This window comes from Apteryx mantelli, chromosome 2 (assembly GCF_036417845.1).
Source record: "Apteryx mantelli isolate bAptMan1 chromosome 2, bAptMan1.hap1, whole genome shotgun sequence".
In the NCBI taxonomy this organism is placed as follows: domain Eukaryota; kingdom Metazoa; phylum Chordata; class Aves; order Apterygiformes; family Apterygidae; genus Apteryx; species Apteryx mantelli.
Genome location: NC_089979.1, coordinates 149,163,190 through 149,171,475, shown reverse-complemented (window position 1 = coordinate 149,171,475; position 8,286 = coordinate 149,163,190). Strand labels below are relative to the sequence as shown.

General features: G+C 47.7%; 1 long non-coding RNA gene across 1 annotated transcript; it reads left to right on the top strand.

The window, feature by feature from the left end:
- Positions 1-4,572: 4,572 nt before the first annotated feature.
- LOC106489970 (uncharacterized) lies at positions 4,573-7,926 on the top strand. Its single transcript, XR_001293504.2, has 3 exons — positions 4,573-4,709; positions 6,175-6,236; positions 6,415-7,926. It is a non-coding gene; the product is annotated as an uncharacterized lncRNA (long non-coding RNA).
- Positions 7,927-8,286: the final 360 nt, after the last annotated feature.

The window sequence follows — 8,286 nt, the reverse complement described above, 5'->3', positions numbered from 1 at the left end:
GAGTAAACACATCTCCGGAATACTCAAGTAGGAGAAGTAACAAAAAATCTTTCTTTCCTTGATTTTAAAGTTAATGCCTTTAATTATTAGCAGGGTGGTGTTTTCCTATTAAATATTACTTGCATCTTCAGCTTTCAAGTAACATCGATGCTTTTTACCATCTAAACTGAATTGAGCTTTTATTTGGAGGAGTCCCACAAAAGACCGCAAGTTTACAAAGAGTGAAAGAGAAGTCTCCAACTGTATTATCTGAAACAATGACTGCAAGCATGCAACTTCCCAAGCGTGGGGGGAAAAAAGTCAGTTAAAAATTATTTTTAAGTAGGTGATATCTACAAACATCATCCTTTAACTTCTTTTACTTGCTGCTCACAATCTTTGTAAAACGTTAATTTCTTAGAGATACATAAAAAACATTTAGTTAAACATCAGTTCCAAATGTTTAAAATAAATTCTCACGCACTCTGAAATAACTCGATAAAAACAATCACAGTTTTCCTATAAAGTTTTTTTTTTTTTACCAAAACTCTAGAAATTCTTCCCCCATCACAAATACGAACCTCTAGCCACCTTAATTTAATCTCTAAGAAACAACGTGCAAAGACATTTTTTTCTTAAAAGAGTAAGGGCACTTGTTGGAAATTTTCTTGAACATCAAGTTAGTTAATTCTTCTCTATGGAAGTATATAAGAAAGTTCAGGTCTGAATGGTGTGCTAAAACAATTTATTTCTAATTATTTTCAGAAAAAAAGAGACAAAACCACTTTTCCTATAAAACATTTTTTTTAAATCTCAAATCTACATACAACAATCACTAGAAAAAAATCCAGACTTCATGGTGCTTATTTGAAAAACAGGATAAGATTAATCTTCGTTTCTATAAACAAAACATAAAGACGTGTTTCTTTCAAAATTCTATTTGCCTAGATTTATTATTCCAAATCCTGTGGTTCGGAGTTGTTTCTCCCAACTTCTTTAAGTAAAGTCCTGTTCTAAAATCCACCCCCGAACAGATGTTACTTTATGTACAAATCCATTGCTGTAGTGGGATTTTTTTTACCTTTCAAGTAACACGTGAGTTACAGCCTCACTGGAGCTCCCTTAGTGAATGGCACTTCTAAATGGTCCTCTCTACTTATTTACCGGTTTTCTTGTTGGAAACCCCCTGAGCTGCTGAGTAAGAGAATGCAAACTCGCGCCGTAGCCCGCCCGTGTTTGAAGCTAAAATGAAAAGCCGTTCAGCGGGAGCTCTTCGCCGCGCCGGGCTCCGGCGGGACGAGCGCAGCGCAGCGCAGCGCCGGGGGCTGCGCGCGGCGGCGGCGGGCTGCGAACAATGGGCCGCGCCGGGCGCCAGCGAGACCGCGCCGCGCTGCCCCGGCCGCCGCCGCCGCCCGCGCCCCTCGCGCTTCCTGCGCGCTGCCGCGCTGCGCCCCGCCTGCAGCCTGCTGCTCGCCTGCCCCCTGCATCCCTGGCCGCTGCCTCCGGGAGCCCACCCCACTTCCTGGCTGATGCAGCCTGTCCTTCTTTTGGTTGCTTTTTTTCTTTTTTTCCTCTGGCTCACCTTCCCGGAGCCCATCCCACTCACGGGAAACCCTCGCTCACCCTTCACATGCCCCAGACAAGTCTGTCAGTTCACCGTCGTGCTGCTGAGGGCACCCACGTATTTACTCTTTCAGCTACTCACCCTCAAACTCTATCACCCTCAGTGCAAAGCGTGCTAGAGGGTGAGCGGGATTACCGAGCTGGCCCGCAGCCAGACGCTCTCCAGAGCCTATCCTGGGGTCGGCGGGCCGGGCAGCCCGGCCTATGAGAGCCCTCACAACTCCACTTGCTGCCCTGACCTCCTGCCAGCTGGCCCTGCTCCTGCCTGTTCCCTCGCATACCATGAGCACTACCAGCAGGAGAGGAGGAAGCACTACAAACACTCAACCTGAACGCTGCAGTGCTTGCTTCTTCCCTTCAGGGGACAGTGCTGCACACAAAAGACCGCTCAGCATTGTTCTCCTCCCTGACCCCCAAATCCTCTTTTCCTCGCCACAGAAATTGCCGGGAGAGGGGCACTGGAGGAATCAGGAGGGAAGACGAAACGGCGAGAAGAAGCGGAGAGGCCAGCTGTCTGCAGCGCTGGCCATTTTGGAGGGCCCCTCGCCTTGATTTCCTTTCCCCAAACTTGCGGGGTGCTGCGTGTGGTGCCGCCGCAGCTTCCTGCTCCGCAGGGCCCCTTGCCCAAGGCAGCCCGCCAAGGCTGCGCCGCTGGTCGGCTCTCCTCTCCGCTCCCAAATCCCAATTTGCTTAAGCTCCTCGGGGTTTCACCTCCTGCGGACCCTGCCGAGCGCGCCCCTTCCTAGCAGCCCATGCCGCTGCGGACAGCCCCTGCTCACCCCGCTCCCGCGTCTCCTAGCGAAAGCAGTACGTGTTTCCTCGTCCCTGCAGCTAAAAATTCCACCAAGCCTGTAAAGGCTCCTCTTCCTATTTTAATAATCGAACAGAACAGCAGATTATTTTTCGTGTGTTTTTTTTTTTTGGGGGGGGGGGTGGATCACTTTGCAAACAGTTACGTTTCCAGGGAACCTCCTTCTCCGATTTTTACACAAACATTTCACATAATCACAGGAAAAAAAAATGTACCAAAGAAACACATTATTTGTGGATTTCATTCCCAAAATGTATGCTAAACGTGCCACTTTTTAATCTGATTGGCTTGGCATTGGGGGAGTAAGTTATATGTGAACTGTAAGGCTCTATTTTGCCGTTTGCTATTCGAAGTCCAATAAAATCAAGTATTTCTCTCCGCCACCTTAAAAACACCAAATAACAGAAAATGAGGCATCAGGATCTAGCAAAAAAATCAAAGCAAGTGAGGAGGAGAGGGGGAGCTACACATGATATTGAGGAAAAAACATGATTTAAATAATTGCATAATATTAGGATTTAACTTATAAATGTTTACATTTGTGTGATTTGATTAATGTCACATTTGATTTCCTTAAAGCCACTGACAAGGTACTTTAAAACATGAGATTAACGTCTACCAATAATATTCAACAGGCAAATCCTCTTCCAGGCTTCCTATCTTTCTCCCCAAACAGAAGCAGGTAGGTATATAATTTCCTTCCACTGATAAAAATTCCCCTTTCTCAAGTCACGGTTAATGTCCTTTCTGCAATTTGGTAAAGCAGCCTGCAAAATAGTCTTTCCCCCCACCCCACTTGGTCTTCTCAGCCGCAAGGGCTGTCCAAATCCTGCAACACCCTTTGTGCTGCCTTTAAGCTCCCTTGAACCCCCTTCCCTCCTCCTTTACGCTCAGATTTCCTCTCTCCCACACTTTTTTCTAAGAAAAAAATAAAGAAAAAAAAGGGAAAAGAAAAGCTGCTATTTGTGGGTCTCGGTCCCTTCCTTACACGTAAGAACTTTACGGTCATTCAAATAATCTTCCCTCTTTCTGGAACCTACTGTCTATCTCCATTGTACCGCGGCCTTAAGAGGATCTGCCGGGGTAGGGAGTTACCCCACGGCTGCTCCTTGCACGTGTCCACCTCCTTGGCACTCTTCCACCCTATTAGGGGTTAAGCCAGTATTTAAATGCGAGGGACTGCCTCCACATGCCACCGCACTCCGGGCGCGTTTCCTCGCTGTTCCCCGGCCTCCTCGCACGCCGGCCGGGGCCGGGGCCGGGGCCGGTTTAAACTCCGCCAGTCCCAGGGGTCCCACTTTAAACTCGTGCGAGCCTCACCCACCCCCTCCTCCGCCGCCGCCGCCGCTGCCAGGCGGCAGGCACCCCCCGACCGCCCCGCAGGGGCACCCCAGCTCCCCCCGGCCCCTCCCGTGAGGGCGCGGGGGGCAGCGAGCGCCGCGCCCGGCTCTTCCCGGGCTGGCGGGGGGAGGGGCGCGGCGGGGGGAGGGGGACGGTTACGGGAGGCTCGAGCGCGGCACGAGCGCGGCCGGCGCGAGGAACTGTGGGTAAGAAAGTGGTCGGGCGGCAAAGGAAGCGGCGGGAGGAGGGGGAGGGGTGAAAGGTCAGCGGCCGAGAGCCCTCGCGCCCGCGCCAATGGCGGGCGGCGCCTCCCGCCGCGGGGGCCGCCCGGCCCCGGCCGCGGCCCCGCGCCGCCCCGGCGGGGAGCGCTCCGCACCGCTCCGCTCCGCTCCGCCCGGCGCTTCCCTCACAACAAGTTGGGGCTGCCGCCGCCGCCGCCTCCCCGCCGCTCGCCTCCCTTGGCCGTGGACACCGGGCGCGTGTGCGGCGGGCGGGCGGGCCGGGCCGCGGCTCCCGGGGCCGCGGCTCCCGGGGCCGGGCCGGGCCGCTGCGGCCGCTGCCCGCCCGCCGCCCTTCGCAGCGGTGCGCGGCGGGGCTGCGCGCCCGGCGCCTCTCGCCGCGGAGCCGAGCGCCGGCGATGTTTGTTTGCACACAACCCCACCCCCACCCGCTCTTTGCTCTTTGATGCAATTTATTTGATTTGCAAATAATTGCAGATTTTTCTCTCCCCCCCTTCCCCCCCTCTCGCCTCCTAACCTCTGCTTCCTTTCTCGCCACCTCGCTAGTTACCACGGAGATCCTTGCCGGGAGCGCGTTTTCAGGCGCCTGCCGTGGTTTGGTGGAGCCCCACAAACAATAGTGATGACTTGGGGGAACACCGAAACGCTGGGGACGGCCCCGCTCCCGCTCGCCGCACTAGCCCCTGCCCGCTGCCCTCTTTTGAGGGGACTAACCGGTGAGTTTAGAGCCATGAAATCAGCAACTTCTGCCTGCCCGCTGCTGCGGGCACTGCTGCTGTGGCCGTCCTCAACAGTAAACGTGTTTTTATTTAAATCGGTCTGCAACTTTCTAATCATTTCTTGCACCCCAGCTCCGCCGCACAGCCTCTAAAGGTAAAGTTAAGCGAGCCCACCCGCCAGCCCTTCACAGTAAGACTCAAATGGAGGAAGAAAATGTAAAATGTTCAAATGGAGAAGTGGTTCCCTTTGTTCTTTCATTGTTTCTACACGAACTGGCGGATACAAGGACAAACACTTACCTTCTCTCCTTTTTGCTCCAAAACCCACACGTTCCCATCAGCTTTAAAATACACAGTCCACCTTGGAAGTGACTACAAATGTCGGGGGAGTTTGTATTCCATTCTTTTTCGCTCTCTGCTCTTTTTAGTGTAAGATTAAGTTGCCGAGCACGTTGTTGCAAGCTGTAGCCCCCCGCCTTAGTGAATGGTCACGTTTAGGACCCTCCAAGTCCATCCTAATTCTGCCAGTAGAATTGAGGGTATTGGAGGTCTAAACTTTCAAAAGGAAAAGGGCCTGCATCTATCTAGCAAACCTGAAAATACCCTCAGTTCTTCGCTCACTTCGACAAAATAGATATAAACATTTTGCCCCAGACAAATCCATGAAATACACATTTTAAAGTTTAAATGTAGAAAAGCTGTTCCCTTAGATGAGATAAGATAAAAACAAACTAGCGCAAAGTATAAATCTATCTCAGTGTATTCTACAGAGGGAATAATTTCTATCTGGAGTTTAAAACAAACAAATAAATAAGAGCATCATATAGAAATATAAAACGTGAAGTTTAAAGGGAAACAACGTCTGAGAGGAATGTACTATCCAGGATGGAATGCATAATCACTGCTTTTTTAAGTGTCCCTTTCTCGCAAAAATACTGCTTTTCTTTTTTCTTTTTTTTTTTCTGCGCAACTTAGGCACGCGAGAAGAACCCGTTTTCTGATTTCTTTGTAGTCCAATCAGTGTTCAGAGCCCAGCCACACAGGCAATACTCCCCCAAACCTTGTTTTAATCTGATTATGATGAGATTTGCTGATACAATGAATATTTGAAATGATCCTTGTGTCTTAGTAAATGGGATGAATTTTCAGGCTCCTGTTTCCAAGGCTCCCAGACCCAGCTCCGGAGGGGCCCCAGCGGGGTCGGAACTGAGCGATCCAGCCCCCTCCTACAGCACCCAAGGGCGCCACATTAATTCAGCCCAACTCCCTCGGCCAGTGGTTGGAGCTGCATCCCTAAGTGCCTTTTACCCCTGCATCATCACGCATTTGCCAATTGAAAAATAAACAAATAAGAAAGAGGATGCAGGCAACCCAAGTCCTTGTGGGACTGGGAGTGCGTGTTGTCTAATCTCTCTCACTCTCTCTCTCTCTCTTTCTCGCCCCCCCTTCCCCTCCCCCCAAGGTGGCCTTAATAGCAAACTGGAAAGCCGTTTTATTTCATAGGAACATATTACAACCAACAAGGTAAATAGGGACTTGTGGGGGGGATGGAAGGAGGGAGGGAGAGGGGCTTTTCTTTGATAGCGTTTAATTGGAATTGAAACATTCTGGGGCTGTAAACATTCTTTATTTATTCAGCACACATAAGCGGGCATTGTTTTATCACCATCATAATTACGGTGTCCTTTAAACTGACTGATAGGAAAGGAGATAAGGGAATGCGCCTGTAGCTCCAGATCAAATCGCTGGCTCTCCCCTCTCCCCGGGTCACCAGGATCCACACAGTCCTTGAAGATGAGGAGCGCCGGAAGATTGTGGCCTGGCCATCCCTTACGTCATGAAAGTGATTTGTACCACATTGCTAATTTGGTGCAATTCATAACCTTCTGATCTCCTATGTTTGCAACTGCTTTTCAGTTCGGAGGATATGTTTTTGGGGATGTAGTTCCCGAGTGTAGGAATTAAGACTGATCACCTATGTGCAGGAAAGGATCTTATTTCCCAATGTTTGTTGCTTTACCTTTGTCTAATTAAAAATGCAAACTTTTAGGATCCTTTCAGAACAAAGCCTCACCAAATCCCCTTTACGTCCAAGGATTTGCAAATTTATAAAGGCTGCATTGAATTCAGCATGGGTCAAGGGGCAAAAAAAGGGTAGAAGGTCACTGCATTTTGATTATGGGTCAGTAAACAACATGGCATGTAGTATGTGTCCAGAAACTCCTGCTAAAAACTATTTAAAAACTACCGGGAGTATCAAACTTAAGAAACAGTGTTAGCCCGTGATGATTATAAATTGCACAAAATTCTAACGTGTGAGTGACACCTCAGGCCTCACGGAAAAAATAAAACTTAAAAAAACACTTAGCAGAACTCTAAGTTGCTGCTTTGTTTACAAAAAAATAAAACTCCTAGGCATAACTGTGTTAGCCAGATTATGATTTTTTCAGAGTGGCGGTTGGCATTTCTTTGTCCTACACATTTGGGAGATTTAGTTATACATTCTTATTTGTTGTCATACTAGAATTTACGGAAAATTTTAAGTACTGCAGTCACATTTGGCTGATTTTAAAATAGCAGAAGGATCCTATTATACTGTTCTTTGACCCTATCATATTTACGTTACTGTACTCTTTGTGATAGCCTCTAACTGCTTTCTGACTGTATCCTCTTTGAGCAAAATATGCACAGCAATATTTAAAAGCAGGGTATAGGGTTAGAAAACAAGTTCTCATTTGAAATACATATTTCTGCCCAGAGTCATGAAAAGGAAAAGGTTTATTTAATGCTTGTCAATACCTGAAGACATGGTCCAGCACTTAACAAATAATAATAAATAATAATAATACTCTAATAATGTGGCAATCCTAGTGTGAAAATGCACATGACCTCTTAGGTTTTCCTGAAGATTTTCAAAAGAATTCTCCCCATTAGTACAACTGCTGGTGGACATCGCTGTTGCATTTCCCAGCTAAACGTTTAAAAGACTGTAAATGGTGTGTGCATTACTTCATTGCAGAAGGAAGAGGTCAGGCTGAATTGCACTGGTATTTAAACATAATCATACTATGAAAATAAATCAAAACATCACGTAAAAGGAGCATTTTAAATGTTTCATACATTTTCTTTCTGGAGCGGTGTGGTTAAACACTTTCCTGTGAGCATATATATTTTATCACAAGTTTACAAAAATGAAAGTATACGATTTGTAATAAATGGGAATAGGACTACAGTGAGGTATTATGAATATTATTTTTCTCTTTCTTTTCTAATGAGGTTTATCCTTCAGCCAGACAGCTTCAAAACTGAAATACTACTTACTATAGAGTGTAGATTGCAGACTGCACGCTACTCAACGTGAAAAGGAGCACATTTGATTGATAGTCTCTGTGTGTGTGTGCGCCTATACACACAACTCTGTATAGTTGCATGTATGTGTTTTTGGCAAAAATGGGCATCTCTGGGCGTTCTTATCTTAAGAAATGTGAGACAAATATCCATCCCTTTAATCATGTTCATCTTTGATCACGAGTGAGGGTGACACAGTCCACAAAATTAACAAAGAAACTCTCTT